Source organism: Melanaphis sacchari, unplaced genomic scaffold (genome assembly GCF_002803265.2).
Source record: "Melanaphis sacchari strain LSU unplaced genomic scaffold, SCAv2.0 Contig28_pilon_pilon, whole genome shotgun sequence".
Taxonomy (NCBI): Eukaryota; Metazoa; Arthropoda; class Insecta; order Hemiptera; family Aphididae; genus Melanaphis; species Melanaphis sacchari.
The window spans coordinates 2,067,540-2,086,052 of record NW_020271162.1 but is presented as its reverse complement, the minus strand read 5'-3'; positions in this window follow the sequence as shown (position 1 = coordinate 2,086,052).

Here is an 18,513-nt window from a genome sequence, read left to right as displayed (position 1 = left end):
CCAGATATACAATACAATAACCGAAAAATGATATAATATGAAGTATTTTCTTTTTTGCAATCTGTTACAATCAGCTATTTACAGATTTTCTTGGATGAGTGATTTGAACCCTCTTGTCAAAGTGATTCGGCAAATACACTAGAAGAATTCGGAGAAAAATATTTACATTCACATCTCACATGATTGATTTCAAAATAAACGCGCATGATCGATTTTCCAACTACATTTTAAATACTGTCGGCACATACACAGTATGAACACAAAGCCCCAAATATTAATGAAATCGAGTCCCTAATTTTGTGTGTAATATTAAAATGCAAGTGTATAATATTCGAATTAAAAAAAAAAAGGGAAATGTAGGTAACCACTATGTTATAGTGTTATATTTACAGTAGATGTGGAGTGTACCTCATTATTGAGTATATCACTGTAAAATGTGAGCTAAATTTCAATTCAATGATAAATCAATATATAAACGAAAAACAAGCAAATAGATAGTCTACAAACATGTATTACTAATACTTTTTTCAACATTTTTTAAAATATAAACGATTAACGATTACTAATGATTCTCTCATCAATGCCTACTAACATAAATAGTTTCAAAACGATATTATATTTTGTTATTTTGACATATTATAAATAAGTTTATAGTATAAAAACAGTGCATAATCGTTTTATGTTCAAAAAAAATTTTAATTTACAATTCACGAAATTATAATTATCAAAAGAATAAAATAAAATAAAACACCTGAAAATAAAAAAACTATAGTATTTTAGTAAATATTAACAGTAAACACTACAAATTATTATTAATATTTAAATTACAACTTATATACTAGACAATTAGAGTAATTTAATAGTATTCGATACCAATTTATTTGAACATTTTGACCTGCTTAAATATTTTACAACGCTGATCACTGTATTATACAATACAGGAGTAGAGTATACCTGCTCGCCTATAATATACTGTTTCGTTGAACCAAATATAAGGGTCGTCCTGCACATCCTTTATATTTTGCGACATACGTAAATACCGCGCTGTCAACGTGTAAATATGTATATATATATATAAAATGTTTATGTAGTATGTACCTATGTTATAAATGTACTTACATTTCCAATTCTGAGTACAATGTTGAATTTTAGTGTATTATGGAAATCACACATTCACACCTGGTTACAGGTTTATTCTTTATTCCGAGGCAAAATCTGACATAGATTTTCACCCAGCACAGCAATAGCACGTATGTCTACACAGAGTGATTTACCAATCATGCTCATCTCTTCCATTTTATCCTGTAATAACTAATAATGCATTTATTAGAATAATAATTATTTTTGGAATTTGTAAATATACCGAACGAACAGAATTTAAAACGCTTAAATTGTTGCCATTTATGGAATGTTCAGCTGTAGCGATGCAAACTTCTCTTTTCAGATAAAAACTATTTTTTTCTATTATAAATTAGAAAACGATGGATTTTTTGAAAATTTTGAATCGAAATAACTGATAATTTCTGAGTTTATTAAACAATAAACTTTTTATACTATAAATAATTAAAATAACTGTTAAACATAAAAAATAAAATAATTGTACATATTTAATATTTAAAGATTCAAAAATTTAGTCTACTGTATATAATATATAGTATATTATACTGAGACAACTTTATGAATCATATAATAAATAATAATATAATGTTAGTAGTTACTGTAATGTTCAAATTATCAATATTGATTAGTAATAAACCATTAATTTCTATAATATATTCGAAGGCTATTAGTATTTTATCCTTAGTACCAATACTTAAGATTTGGTAATTACTCATTCAAATTTTGATTTTTATACATTAAAAATTTCGAAGAATATAATCCATTTAACAGTTAACAATAAAAAAGGTAACTATAATTTGAAAACAAACAACATTTATATCAATACTGGGAACTCTTTTAAATAATATAAAATGTCTTTGTATAAATATATGGTTCTAAAATATATTAAAAAATTCAAAAGTAAGAATCTAATAAATTCGTTGTTAAATAAAAATGAGCTGAATTTGCTTGATGAATCACTCTGTATGCTGTACAAGCAGTAAATATACAAAAGGTATGAGTACGCACGACCGTGTTTCATATGCCACAATGAATTTCATTCCTTTGCAGTTCGAATCGCAGGGTTCGGTACGTGTAGACGATGTTTCTCGTTGAAGGTATTCTGTGTTAAATTACATATTTTGGCATATAATATACGCATTGCGCACACACATTCTGTAGGTCATTGTTTATTCGTCAATTCAATTGATGTTTTCGAAACGAGAACAAAAATATATACACTATATACATTATACAACATACATATTATTATTACAAATGTGATATATTGCCAATACCTTTAAACTATATTTGTTCGTCTTTATATTTTGTATTCAATGCACGTCTAGTACCAAATGAAATCTAATAATAATACTATTGTACAGCTTAACTTACGTTGATGTATAAAATATGTTTTCTCGTTTGTCAAAAAATGCATAAAGTATTACACATGAAAATCAAACAAATATCTTGTAAATAAACAAAAAAAAAAAAAAAAGTTAAAAAAATATAGTGCACAATATTGTATTATCAAACAGATAATACCTGTAGAAATCATGAAAAATATATTAAATCATTCATACTGACATATATCGGATAAATCCGTAGGGGAAGTTGATGTTGAACCTAAATCTTAAAATTTGTGAATCTTATGTTTCTATATAACAGATATTAATAGTCAAGCACTTTCTGATCTTCTTTTGTTGTTTTCCAATCCTATTATAAGGATAGTTAGATGGACGATCATGATACCATTCAGACAAATGCGCTTTATACGATCTCACAAGTACTCGTAAACTCGCTCGTTCTCGCATTGTTTTATTATTTCAACAATAAAATACCTATATATGTATAGTACCATTAGTTTTATGAATACTATGAATTAATTATTAAAATGTATAGATTGTGGTATGGGGGTGTATTTTATTATTGGAGTGAATGAAATTTTTAATGCCTTGAATTTACTCAATGTTTATGGTAATGTGGGTCTGATAGATTCCCACCAATTATCTTAAAAGAATACAAAGATGTTGTTACTGAACCTAAACATAAATTATTCGAATTGTTTTTATTGGCATTTTTCCAACGGTTTAGAAACATTTATATTCGATTCATATTTATAAAAATAGCGATAAAAGTAATATGATTAACTATGTAGATCAATTTCTAAATTATCTATTATTCCAAAACTATTTGAATGTATTATTATTAAAAAACTATCTATTTTACTGTTCGATTATATTTATTGCAACCAACATGTTTTCGGCCTAAAAAATCTATGTTCACGAATTTAATGAATTTATTTACTTTTAGAAGTCATACAGTTAAATTGTCATATTTTATATTAAATGTTATTTTTGTAAGCTCTGGATCTCGTAATTCAGTGTTGCATGAATTTGTTTATAAACGATTTAATATTTGTTTTTAATTCTTCAGTCAATATGTAATTGTTTATAGACGATAACAAAATATATTTAGTTATTAAAAACCAAAAAATATGCAATTAATCTTCAAGCAAATTTAGATAAATTTTATTTATGGTGTAATTAAATTGGGTTATCACTGCTTATCAAGTAATATGAAAAGTTCAATACTATTTTTTTTTCACAAAAAAACAAAATCCTATAATTTTTAATCATTAACAAAGTTGAATTTGCTAAAGATTTGGGTGTTCTATTAGCTAATAATTAACTTTTTTTTTTAATAACACCAATATGGATACAAATAAAGTATTTTAGAAGCTAGATTTTATATTAAGGAATATCAAAGAGTTTAAAAAATAAATACACTAAAACAACTATATTACAATTTTGTTAGGTTTAGCACAGAGTTTGGTTAACATATCTAAAGGAAAAATTTAATTGAAAAACATGTTAATAATGTTCTATATAAATTCTTGAAATCTATTTTTTTTTATTTAAACTTACCTATCTCTATAGAGACTACTTTTATTTTCTATTTGTATTCAGTCGTGTGTGGTAAAAGGCAACTAGTTATTCAATGTTTTATTTATTTATGATATTCTTTAAAATAAAATGTCCTAATTTATTAAGTAAAATCGATATTTTTTCTCGTAATTTTTTGTAAATTTTGAAAAAAAAATATGTACTTATTCATTTTTCTTTTGTTGTGTATCTGAATTTATAATGATATTAGTTTTTAAGATTTTTTGGAAGAAAGCTCTACATATATTTTCAAAATAATATCTCATTGTTTATGTATGCTCATAAATAAAAATGGTTTAGAACCTGTTGATTTAAACGAAGTATTGTGTATTTAATATTTGGTTGTTCAGATTATTACTCTATATTGTATTATGTTAAAAAGCTTGACTCATAAAATGAATACCTATAAATAAAATAAAAAAAAAATTTATTAATTTTACCGTTCTAATAACATTGGCTGAACGTGTTTTCGTTAGATCTACTACCTATGGGCGTACCCTATACGAAAAACAAAAGGTTCTTCGGTTCTTCGCAGACATCCCGCCTAAACTATGTGCAGGCGCCTCTGCGCCGCGGGAGTTAAGACGAGTAAGTACTTAAAGCGGCTCGAATAAAACACTTTCTGAAATAATTTACCAATTTAAGGAGGTGGAGTTTATAAATAATGACATTTATAAATTATCCCACCGTTTTAAATTGGTAAATCTGGAAGGGACAGTATGAACACACCTTGACTCGCTTTTATAAGTACCTATCAAATATCACCAGGTATATATAAAATAATAAAGATAATAAATATAATTGTAAATATTATATAAATTGTTTTCCCCGACATTTACACAGATAGATAACAATAATACTGCAGTGATAACGAAATTTATATATTATTATGCGTGGGTACAAAGTTTGTTTGCGTTTTATTCATATTTTAACTTTTCGATCACACGACAATCATAACATAAGTTTGAGAAAATGATAACAGTAAATAATAATTTATAAGTATTAGTTAAATTTTTCGTCTAGCTCTAATTGTTTGTGACGTAGCGTTGCTCCGCACTGCCATGATGACTGCAGGTCATCATTCGACAAACTTTCGTGAGTAAAAATAAGTTAGTATAGGTGTGGTACGTTATACGCGAGTGGTCTATTTGTTTAAACTTAATTTGAAGCATATGTCATTCGAATACAATACAGACAATATTATGTCAATTTGAGCTGTATAATATTATACGTACGATATTTACCTATATTATATATAGTTACCAGTAGCGATTAATCATGTGTTATTTAAATGTGTTTTTCATTTAAGTCATGCCAGCTTGTTCGCAGGTATTGCATTTAATAATAGAAATTATAATTTTATATTCTAATCTCCATTTAATAGATATTCATTTTCTATTATTGTGAACATTGCAGAGAATAAAGCGTTTTATACAACGTGTTCAATGCTTAGTGTAGAAATTACCGCACAACTACTGCAATACTGTATCAGTATAGCATTAAACTACATTGTTATAAAACTAAATGTCATACGCTGACTATTAGTTACTTAGAAGTATAATGTATTAGTACAGTAATACAGGTTCAGATATACAAATATCATATTTTAAACTTTAATCACAAAAACGGTATAACAAATAAAGAGTGAATGAAAATGATAATGTTTTATTTTTATATGTAACGAGGTACCTATTGAATAATTTTTTTTTCTAGATAGGATCGTATAATTAAAATTATATTCAGTATAGTTAATTGACTAAAACTTATTTTCTTGAGAAGAGACGTTCATTTCAGAAAATAAATTAAAAATATAATTAAATATATTTAAATGACAAAAGTTTTATTTTATATAGTTATAAAATAAAGATAATATTCATTTATTTTATTTATCCAAATTCGTTTAACATTTCATCAACAAATTTAACGATATTTTTATGTACAAGAAACACAAACCTCTCCAATATATTTTGTCCCATTCGTGGCCTCAACCTGTTTTCAAACAACAACAAAAAAAAAAAAAGATAAGAATATTGCTACATTTTAAATTATTACAAATAGAGTATAATGCATAAGACTCAATAATTATAATTTCACAAGACAATATTAAAAAACTCTATGGATACAAATTTAGTATATAATACTTATTATATAGGCTACTATAAAACTGTATTATTGATTTCAATGCTACAAAATTCAGTAACTAAATCATAATAGGCTAACAGATTTATCATTTATAATATACATTGAAAAATTAATAGGAAAAATTGTTCAAAATAAGTATAAAATCATTATCGTCGTGAAGTTGGAAAACTATTGTTTAACATAAGTGATGCTCATATGCAAGAAAGGTGTAAATATAGATAAAAAATAGTTTATTATATTATATTTATATATCCGTTTCGTAATTATGTTATATTACAGTCGAGTATAGGTAAAAAAATAAAAAAATTACGATATGAGTTTAAACTACAAATCAAGATGTAGTTATCTAAAGTATAAACTACTTTTAGCTGGTTACAAAATAAATCATTAATCATATAAGTTTAACTACCAACTTTACTAGTAATGACTATGTTTAATATTACTCATATTACAATAATATTTTTAAATTAATTGAAGTGTGCTAAAAAAAAAAATAAAAACGAACAATTGCCTCCTTACCTCTCAAAAATTAGTCTTTAATTTACTCATGCCATCACTTTGTGTAATAAATCTCTATTGGTAAAAAAAGGTTTGGGTAATTTACATTAAGGTCTTCTGTTAGAAGTAAGGACCAACAAAAACATCACAAAAAAAGAAGAAGTTAACGTCATCCATTAGCTTACAATTTATTTAACCTCTGATTCGTTAACAATTAAAAAGCGAGAGATTAATTTTTTTTCCAGTTTCTAGTTTCGAATAGTATTGTGTTTTTCCGTTAGACCGAAACAAGGTTATGATGGGCAAAAGGCATGCTCACGTATATTATACTACAATGCATTGTATGCAAGAGGAGGAGATTATATATTATGTACACTGTAAATAATTAAAAGCGTTCAAAATAAAATGAAAAATCTTATCATTTCGACCTCTCAAAGTAGGTACCATATATGAACCTAATATAATACACATTACCTAATACGATTCGACATATAATAAATAAGCCGGCTACCGTATGTGTATATTATATCATGTATATATTAAACTTGCGTCACTATAGCGTGGCGTTGTCGGCATTTCTCATTCGCGACGTTTATATCACATATTATTATTCTTTTGTCACAACGCTCTCCTGCGACCGAGCATTCGTTTCGGGAGGTTTATTTCGCCGTTTTGTTTTGTTTTGATTTTTTTTTTCTGTTTGTCGTAACGAACAATAAACGAACATAATATACAACGCATTACAATAACAATAACGTATTAAAAATATTATATCTATACATATTTATATTGTATAGGTACGTTTTGTCGGAATGCAAAACTATATATAAATATATATGATACGAGTGAGTGCGCAGTAGGTTAAAAAAATGCAATTAAAAACGCTGCTAATATTACTGAAGTACATACTATACATTACCGCATATTATATATCTATGTTTAATGCTCGTGTGTGAAATATACCTGCCGAACACGACGACGGCGGTGCATATCCCGAGGGCGACCCGCTGGTTTTCGGGCCGGAGGCCTATTACTATAGCGATATATATAAATATATATAATATTATGCCTATATATATATATATAGTTAAGTATAGTATAATATAAAAGACACATTCCGCCGACACGTTAAATTAGCTTTTGGATCGGACGGGTCGGAGGAACCTATAGGTATACTATAGAGTCACTGTGCAGTACAGCTGCTGCCGGTAAGCCTATTTCATTTCTGTTTGACAGTTAATGAACGAATGTATGTATATATATATATACATTATACATATAAATGTACCTTCATATATAAACATCAAGAAAAACGTATAGGTTGATGATATTGTATAATAATATTATGTGACTGTATGGGTTATAATGAGTACGTAAATAATGTCACTTATATATATATATTATACAGCATTATTATTGTATAAATATATAATATAAAATATTAATATGTAGATTTGGCATAATATTTAAATATTTTTAGATGGTGTTAGTAAATCTCGTGCGCCCTACAATTAAATATACATTATACCTAATCTACAGCCCTGTTCCACAAAAAATGAACCGATTTTTAATATATTACGTATACATTTTCATTGTTAAGAGACATTATAAAACATGAATAGAATGCTCTCCCAAATGTTTAACATGCTTCTAATTAAAAATCGGAGATTAAATAAAATTGTTTTGGTTTTTCACAGGGAGAGGCTAATATTTTCCTACACGCGAGATGATGAGCTCAAATATTAACATAAAAAAATAACTATAATTTTAATTTTGGGAGAACTTGAAATCATTTTTGGAGGTTTATTTTCTTCACAAGCACCTCTAATCAATTTTTATGCCTTAAAGCTAGAGTCTAACATATCGTATTTGAGCTTGATTTATTGTAAAGTTTCTATGGTTGAATAAAAACAAAGTGATAATTGGTGAAGTTGATTTGAACTGATTAATATTGATTTTAGATACATATGTTGTCATATGTAAGAAAATTTCAGATAAAAATTGATATGAATAATTGATTTGAAAATATCATAGAGCAAAATCAATTCATTCTTTGTGGTACGCCCTGTATAAAAACATACTTACGCATGTATACATATGTATAAATTATATTGGAGCAAACACTATAACATTCTTTGTATGTCTCGCTTTAATTGCTATACGTTATCATATAAAATCGAAATAACATGATATAAATATAATATAAACCGTTATTACTGTTGTTATTTAGATATTATCATATAATTGTACAAAATAATGTATAAACATTATGTTTATTTTACTCGGCGATGATGATTACTATTTGCGTGTACGTACTTAAACGTATTAGATAATATGTAGTATTTACATATATTATTATTTATTAAAGTTAACAGTATGATATTATACTCGTATGTGTCGATCAGCAAGTAATTCGATTGAAGTGCAAAGGATGTCGTGTAAACGAGTTTGAGACATCAGTGGCATCATTTAAGTTATGATGTCTTAAATTTAATTTCAAAGTTATAGTGCATACATTTGGAAATGTGGACAATGATGTTCAATTATTTCTCTTTACTTCCTTATTCCAAAAATTCTGTATTGTTCTATAACATCTGCAAGACCGTAGCATATCAATATATTTAAATTCCATTCTGTTTATTCACCAATAACCTATAAAAATTAAATATTTTTTTAATTGAATAGAAAATATGCTTTATAGATTATTAATGAAAAATCTGAATTTAAATAATAATGATGATACTGAACTTTGGTGATCTTCTCTATTTCTATGTATAGTATGTTGTATGTAGACATAACCGTATACGTATACGCGATTTATAGTGTATAAAATAGAAAGCTAATTTTACTATAATATTACTGCTTTCGTTAGCGAACGCCTCGTTATTGTTATCAGCAATGATGCATTTATAATAATATCATAACTATTGGCCAATGGTTTGTGTCTATATCATGATAATCATCAAAACAAAAATTAATTCAAATTTCAAATCACTTGATAAGATCTTGATAACTTTCATAGAAGTTAAATAACCAGTATCAATACACAATTGTTTTCTAAATTCTACGAAATTTGTGTAAAATGTAAATATATTATTTATATTATCTATAAGTGTTTTATGTACCGGTTCTGCAATTATAAAATGAGATAAGTAAAATATGGCAGAAGCGTGTGACAGAAAGTCACGGTCCATTGGCGTAATTGAGGAGAGCGATGGGCGGACCCATAGGGAATAATCCTTGGGATTTTTTATGTGTTTATAATTTATTGTATCTATAGTTGATGATAAAAATATCAGGTTGGTATTAAACAAAAATGAAAAAAAATGAATATTACTGTTAAAAAAAAAAAAAAAAAACAAAAATGTATAACTAATTTATGCAGGGCATTGTGAAGGGGAAACTCTCCAAATCAAGAGTTGTATTAAAATTATTTAATCGCCCTAGAACTTCCCCACTTCTTTTGAACAAGCTTACAATACGCCACTGGTGCTAGTTTGTAAATGAGCATGAAAAATCATATAGGCATACCTGTAGACCTCGTACGAATTTTTTCGTAGCAAGTCACTATATTATAATAATGATATTGATATTGTATTATGTAGGTATGTATAACTATATAATATAATATAATATAATATACAACCTGTGAGCAGCTGATGCTGCTGTTTCGCAACGACCATAAAACGCATACGTTGTTAGAAAAAAAAATATATTAAAATATTTGCGGCTCGAAACCGCGTGAAATCGAAACAATATAATGTCCACTGTACGATAATAATATTATTGTTGTTGTCGCGTACTTTTCCTTTGGCGGTTCTACACACGTTAACGTGACGGGTATAACGGCATACAATGTATGGTATCGTATTGCTTTACTTCACATAGGTACCGCAGGTTAATAATATTATTATTATTATATTTCTCTTCTTCTCTTCTTTTATTTTTTTTTTCCTGTTGTCGTTTGTCCAAGAGGACAGCAAACGCGACGGACGACACGATTCTCATCAAATCGACACACCGTGTACGTCATAATATACTTAGATATTATATAGGCAATACCGCTCATACTATTACTTGCAGTACTAACACATCGCATACATGGCAAACCGAATCATTCGAAATTCGAACACGTGTCGATATCGTTTCAGTGCAGCGCTGCACAGTGTATCGCGTGGTACGCGTGGGAATATAGTATTAGGCACATAGTATTACAACTTATACCTATACCAAATAATATAGCATAATACGGCTAAAGTGAAACGTTGAATGGTAAAATGTTCACATAAATTATAATTAATATTAAAATCACCTGCAGGTGTAGTACATACATAGTGTTATAGAATACAAGTGTACGCACTTTAATTTTTATTTACCTTTTGTTTTAAAACAATGTATTTCAGATGCCACCTTAAAAAAACGAGTAGTACGTTTTAACAAATACAAATGCTAGTAATGAATGAAAATGCGTAGAAAAAAATCCCCAATCCTATTGTTCTCGTTGCATTTTAAAAGTGTGATGCACCTACACTTAAAATAAATAATGCAAAATCGAATGCGTTTAAAAGCTTTGATTATTATATTATTAATATAGTATAAAAGGTAAAATTAAAATAACTCGTGTAAGCGCAGAAATCCTAACCTTTAAGAAGTTACCTGTATCGAATACATCTTCAAAGAGCTATATCGATTATTAATAATTCAGTTACATTTTTACTCGATAAACCTGAGCTTTACTACTCAAAGCTTACTTTTTCAGAACTAAGTATACCCAATTTTGGTAAATTATTTTATAAAAATCTGTTTTTATCAAAATATCAATTTAAATATTTAATATCTGCGTGTGTATAAGGATGTTGGGAATGTTGCGAAGTTACTGAGTTCGTCTACATACGTACAGTATATAGGTTAGTCCTCATTAGTTCTTCTATGAGGTATCTGTCGGGTGTATCCGATTTAAAGTTTGTTGATAATTTATTACTTTATCGCTTCTGTTCAAAAGTAGGTTAGACCATCTGAAGATGAAGTTATTGATTCACCTTAATCTTGTGTTCTGTTTAAACCAATCTATTTGCCATTTGACTTGAACGAGTTCTTGTACTAGATTTCTTGTATCTGCGTAAGTGCTTTATTAAGTTTTGGGGTATCTATGGATGCTATACTAATTTTTTGGATTCTTAGTCTGTCTTTTCGTTCTCTTCAATGTTACAATGCTCAGAAACCCAGATAGTGGTATATTGATTTTTCTGTTTCTTGATTTGCTTGGGTTTTGTTGTATTGGCCTTGCTGTGTATATGGTGCAATAATATTTTTGATATGCACGTAATATAGTTATAATTTTTAGATAATAAAAATATCACTCTTGAATTACAATGTTAAACTATAAATTCAATATTAATAAATATTTTATATAATTTAAATTTAGATAAAAATTATTTTTAATCCTAGTATAATTATTTTAACTACGTTTTCACTTATAAATTAAGTGTAATATCATGAGATTATACAAATCCCACTATTTTTTTTAACTACCTACTTAGTTAGCATTTTGGTTATTTTCATTTGTGTATTTTTCTCTTGTTGTATATTATACTCTTAATATCATATTTTATACTTGTTTTTAACAATTATGATTTGTTGTTATTAATATTCTTAATTTTATTATATCTATGTTTTTAATAATTTAATTTATTTCTCTTTTTTTCTTTTGTTAACTATTATACTCTTGTAATTCTTACGTTCAATGTACAAAAGAGCCCAGCCCGTATATATTATATATTCAAAATAAATAAATGAATATTGTAATATATAAATATTTTATGTTGTATAATTTCATTAAAAAATTATTTTAACTATAAGAATTAGGTATAATTAATAAATAAATAATTAGAATTTAACCTTCAAAACACAAGCTGAGCTTTCATTAACAGTGTTATATTAATGTAGCTGTATATTTGTAATTAAATAAATTATATTTTTTATATGAATTGAATGTTTTTTTTTTTTTATAAATATTATTAACTATTATTTCATTATCATTATAAAAAATGGACTTAGAATACAGTCGCAACAGAGTTTAAAAAAAAGACATGATTCAACTTTTATAGATACTTTCATAATGTACTAAATAGGGGTAAAATAAAAATTCTGTATGTATAATATAATAAATTAATATAATTTTCACTCACTACTATTCTCTATATCTAATCGATCAGCAGATTCAAGTAGGTATATAATGTATAAGTAGTGTGATAAAAATTAATTAATTTGTTCTCTATGTGTACAAATGCCAAATAGAATAGCCGTAAAATATTTAAACTATATAATTTAACTTCTACAAATGTTTCAAAATATTCAGAAATATTTAAACGTTTAAGGCTATATATAGTGACAGTACCTATAATAGAAAGTCTTGTAAAAAACTCGATACGTTCATTTTGTAATAGTTTGAAGCAGTGTAATGTATTATGGATGAGGCACTTATAAATAAAAAAAAGGAGTAAATATATTTAAATATATATATATATATATATATATATATATATATATATAACATTTCCAATTGTATGTGGCTAAATAAGTACTAAGATTGCATAATAATCTAATATAATCTATTTCTCCTCTATACTAACAAACTAAAACTATGTAATATATGAAATTTTGAAAAACAGCTATTTAATTCATTATGTTTTACAAAATGTTGTATCTCATAAAATTATTTAAAGTAACATCACTAAGATTTACTCAAATGCTAAACGATCACAAAATTAATGATGAATCATATATTATAATAAAAATATGATATTATTGTTTTTTTTTTTTAACTTCAAATATACTAAGTGTCTTTATTGTGAGATTTCCTACCATGTTATCATTAGTTCTTAATTTTTCAGTTTTACCATGATGATTACTTATTGTACAGTTGTATAGATTGAATAAAGATATATTAAAAAAAAAAAAAAAAAAAACTTCAAATATTATTAGTACTTAATTTAAATTGTAAACGTTATATCACTAATACCGACAAGTAGCGACAATATAATAAAAATATAATTACAATTAATAAATTCGTGTTGTAAATTGTGTTTTCAGTAATCCAAGCATGAAATAGGTACTTATAATTCTGAAACTTATTTTAAACTTAGCATACACAAATATTTTTCAATTAAACTCGCCGTTTTAAATTCAATAACTAGACTAGCTTTGCTCGTACAACCAATAATAATAATGATAATAATAATACATTTTTATTTTTTACCATAGTAAAACAAAAAAGTATGAAGAGATAATTTATTATCCAGTAATTACCTCTTATTCTGGTTCTCTAGTTCCGTCTCTTTCTTTCTATCTTTTTTTTTCTCTTCGTGTATATTACAGGGGGTTTTAGGGCCCTACACGAACATATTCAATGACTAGTGAGTGGGGCTTTTTTTCAGCATAAAGATTTAATTTAAATAAATAGATTCAAAATGTATATACATTATACATGAGATATGATTATTGTACTTTATAGAAATATAATTTATATTCCTTTCTTACAAAACTAAGTATAATATTACAAATAATAGTTAATATTACCATAGTTTTGGTCAAACACAGAAAATTAATTAATGTAACGTGTGTACAAAACAGAAAAATATCATTGTTTTACTTACATTTTTATTAATAGCGTACAAATAATATTTTTATTTATTATAACTTTTAAGTCATCGAATATTTTTAATATGCTGAAATTTTATACTTGAATATTATTTTTATAAAAACGCAAAATAAAGCGTTGGAAACCTTTAGATCTTTATTATATTGTGGCTATTTTTGAGTGGAGTTCCATTGAAGTCGTTTATGGATGTTATCTAAAGTCTAAACACTAAATAATATAGAAACTGATAGAAATTCAATTGGCATTTGAGCACAAACAGATATTAAACACAAATCTAACAATAGATAATAAAGAATTATTTATTAGATGTGAAGAACTAACTATGTACTACTATAAACAAAGAAGAAAAATATGTTTTTCACATACCCATGTTATAAATGATTTATTTTTAATAAAATGTTGATACAATAAATAAATTTAGTTTTTTTTTATCAACCACCTGTTTAGTGTAAACACATTTCAGTAAGCAACATTCGTTTCAGAAGAAATCAGATACCGTTTACCTTTCGATAAATACAAACAATAAAAATATGATATGTAAAAACTTTTAAAAATTTAATTTCTTCATATTTTAAGCTTGGAATGACGAGGAAAATCTTATTTAATTTTTAATATCTGTATATAATTGATACTATACACATAAAGTCATAGATTTCATTATCACGAAATCGCACACTGTATATTATAATAACATTAATAAATAATAACTATCATGGGCGGCAAGCTTGTAAATTATAGCACATAACCGTTAATAATTTGTTTTGCATGAAAATAAGATAATCATATTATGTCATTTTTAAAAAGAAATTTTAATTTTTTATTATTATAGTATTTATATACATACCTAGATTGTGGGTTTTTTTTTTATTTTCAATATAATAATTATATTAAAATTAAAATAAAGAAAACAAATAGAAGTTAGACCTGAAATATATACTGAAATTAAAAAAAACTAACTTTACGAAAACAATTATATTTATTGAAAAAATGTATAAAAAATATTTATAATATTTAAAATGTCGTAATCTTTTATACTTGAATATTATTTCGAATATAAATTGATGTAAAACGCCATGTTGCCACATTTATTATTTCCCCCAAAATATGCGATAAAAACATTTTGAAAAACCAGTTTTATGCGATTATATGTACATTGAATACGCTTGTATTAAAAATGGTATTGTATTGCATAAAATGTGTATCCCACATATTTCGCGTTTAGAATTAAATCTATCAATATCCAATTCATAGCCCTGCACATAAGTAACAAGAATGCGGATATAAACGCTAATTGCTTTTGTTTGGTAGCTCTAAGACGATGTTTTTCCAAGCATAATATTAACTTTATAATTCTTTGAATTAAAAAATGAAATGTTTATTTTGCATCTTTAACATATTTTCTATATATTTTTGGTAAAATTGAATTAATTTGTCTCTTAAAAAAAAAAAAGTTAAATAATATACTAAAAATAAAAAAAGCTTTAAAAGTTATTTATTTTGCTTTGGCATATATTTTTATTATGTATACTAAGTTTTCTTCTTGTTTTTTTTTTTTGGGAATTCAAATCTGTACCCTAATGATAACTAAATATATGTACATTATTAAATTTTTTTTCGAACATATCGAATATTTCGTACAATTCGTAGTAAATTCGTTTTGAAATCTCATAATATTCCGAAACTTGTAGCAATAAACAATTAATCTTCAGGACCCTCTTATACCACGGTGGTAGTTACTACCTTTAAGGTTTATATTGTATAAATAAATATGTAACTTATCACTATGTATCGCCAACGCGTTTGAATAATGAGTTTTTATATTTTTGTCACACGGGAAAATACCAACAGCATATTTTCTTGCTGGGTTCTTCAAGAATTCTATTGAAAACACTTTTTGAATAACAAAAAATATCGAATATATAAACGGTTAACTTACCGTATGACACCAGCATACAGTCGGATAACAATATAATAATACAATAGACGCATTTCGTGATGAACGTAATATAAAGACGCATAAAAAAAAAAAAAAACACGAAGGGATGATAAACAACAATCGTTGGTCGAGGAGAAGAGACGTTTACGTGGAACCCGTCGTCGTCTGCACAAGTATAGATAGTAATACTTAGATGGTATACACCAACGACAGAGATACTTAACTTGCAGTATCCAATAACCATTAGACGTGTATACACTTGATTTACTTTTTCACAGTGAAAATATTTCGACTCCGATCCCGGACGATCACTGATTACCGCTGACAGCGCCCAAATGTAGGTATTCATTTATTCATTTCCTACGTGGAACAAATTCAAATACAACGTCACCTAGGATTTATTTTCTGCCTGAAAAATAATATATATTACATACTACATTACCACGTGTATATAGTAATAATATACAATATTAATCGGTCCGGACTATACTAGTTTATTTGCATCATCTACCGGCGGTGAAACTCTTTGAAAGTTTTCGAAAATTGTGTAATGTTAATATAACGGTATATTGAGATTAGTAAACCATTCGCTGTTAGTGAAAAAAAAAAAATATCACAGTGACAAAAAAAAAAAAAAAATTCAAAGAAACAAAAATTAATGAAAGAAAGAAAAAACAGAGGAACCTTATTTAGACATGGATTACACGTTAGAAAAATGTCCATATTGTAATGTATTGCTTTTTAAAAACAAAAGAAATATCTACAAATATTTGGTATCTCCTAGAAAAAAATTAAACATTTTAACCATGACGTATAAATCCTAATATAACTTCAAGAAAATTAAAATATTCGTTGTACCGCGGTGATTATTCAATTAATAAAAATTTTGGACAAAATATTATAGTTTAAAATAATTTATTTTCACTAGTTCTTTTTAATTTTCAGAATGCTGATATAAACTCCAGTGGTAGTATTTCGTTCATGGGAATTGTTAGTCAAGTGAAAGTGAATGTTACATAGAATAAACAAGATTAAAAGGTGGCTAAGCGAGTAGGAACTTCCAGTTATTAATAATAAAATTATATTTATTAATATATAAATATAATATAATTATAAAATAAATATTAATAGAATTTATATTGCTAATAAAAATATGTAATAAAATAAACTACTTAGTTATACTTAGGATGATAGACCGACTCCGATTAGAATCGTTTTTTGTATGCTGTTGAAATCATTGAAAATATTAAAATTCAAATTGAAAACATCCCTTAAAGTGATACCTTTACTCAATAATCTTGTAACTATAGATACAATCAACATATATTGTTTATAGCAGTCTATCATCGACTTGCTTACTTATTTTTAACTTATATTTTTTTAACCACATGAAAATGCATTTTAACAATTTTTATACGTTTTTTATACTTTACATACTGATGGTTACAATTTAAAATCTGACTACGTATTTTGAAAAATCCAAACTTCATCAGTTTTTGAAACACAACAAGATAAACTATTTTTATCAGGCGTTAACTGTCATCATTTCAATGATTTCACACGATCTTGTCGGATCATCGATCTACAACGGAGGATACTTATCAGTACGGTTGTACGAAGTACATTGGCGTCTTATATATTACGGTTAGTAAATTGAGTAAGTCCCTTTCATTCTTAAAAAAGTCTTAGCGTAACACTTCCAACTAGTTATATCTTAATCAATAAGACATTAATATAGTCTGGTTACACGGTATATCATTATTGTTTGTATGTTTTTACACTTTTAAATTATTCCCCTTCTAATTTTTTCCGAATTAAAACAATACATATATACATTATACAAGTATATTGTGTATATATATATATAAATATAAAAACAACAAATAAATTTTAATTTCAGTAAATCTTTTTTCTTTATTGATATTGTAGTATAATATTGACCTTACAATAAAACGAATAAGTACAAAAATATCAATATAATGTGTAAATAATAATATATCGTTACATGTAAAAAGTTCATAAATGTATTTAACCACTGCCTAACAATATGATGCGGTGGTTATCTACTTACAAATTGATAAATATGTCCAGATAAGTATAAATATATATTTATTTATTTTTTTTATAATAAAATGCTGTGCAAATACTTTTTGCGTTGCAGACGACATGTAAAATACGATTAACAACAGGCATTGAAATACGAAAAAAAATGTATAATTTACTTTTATATATAT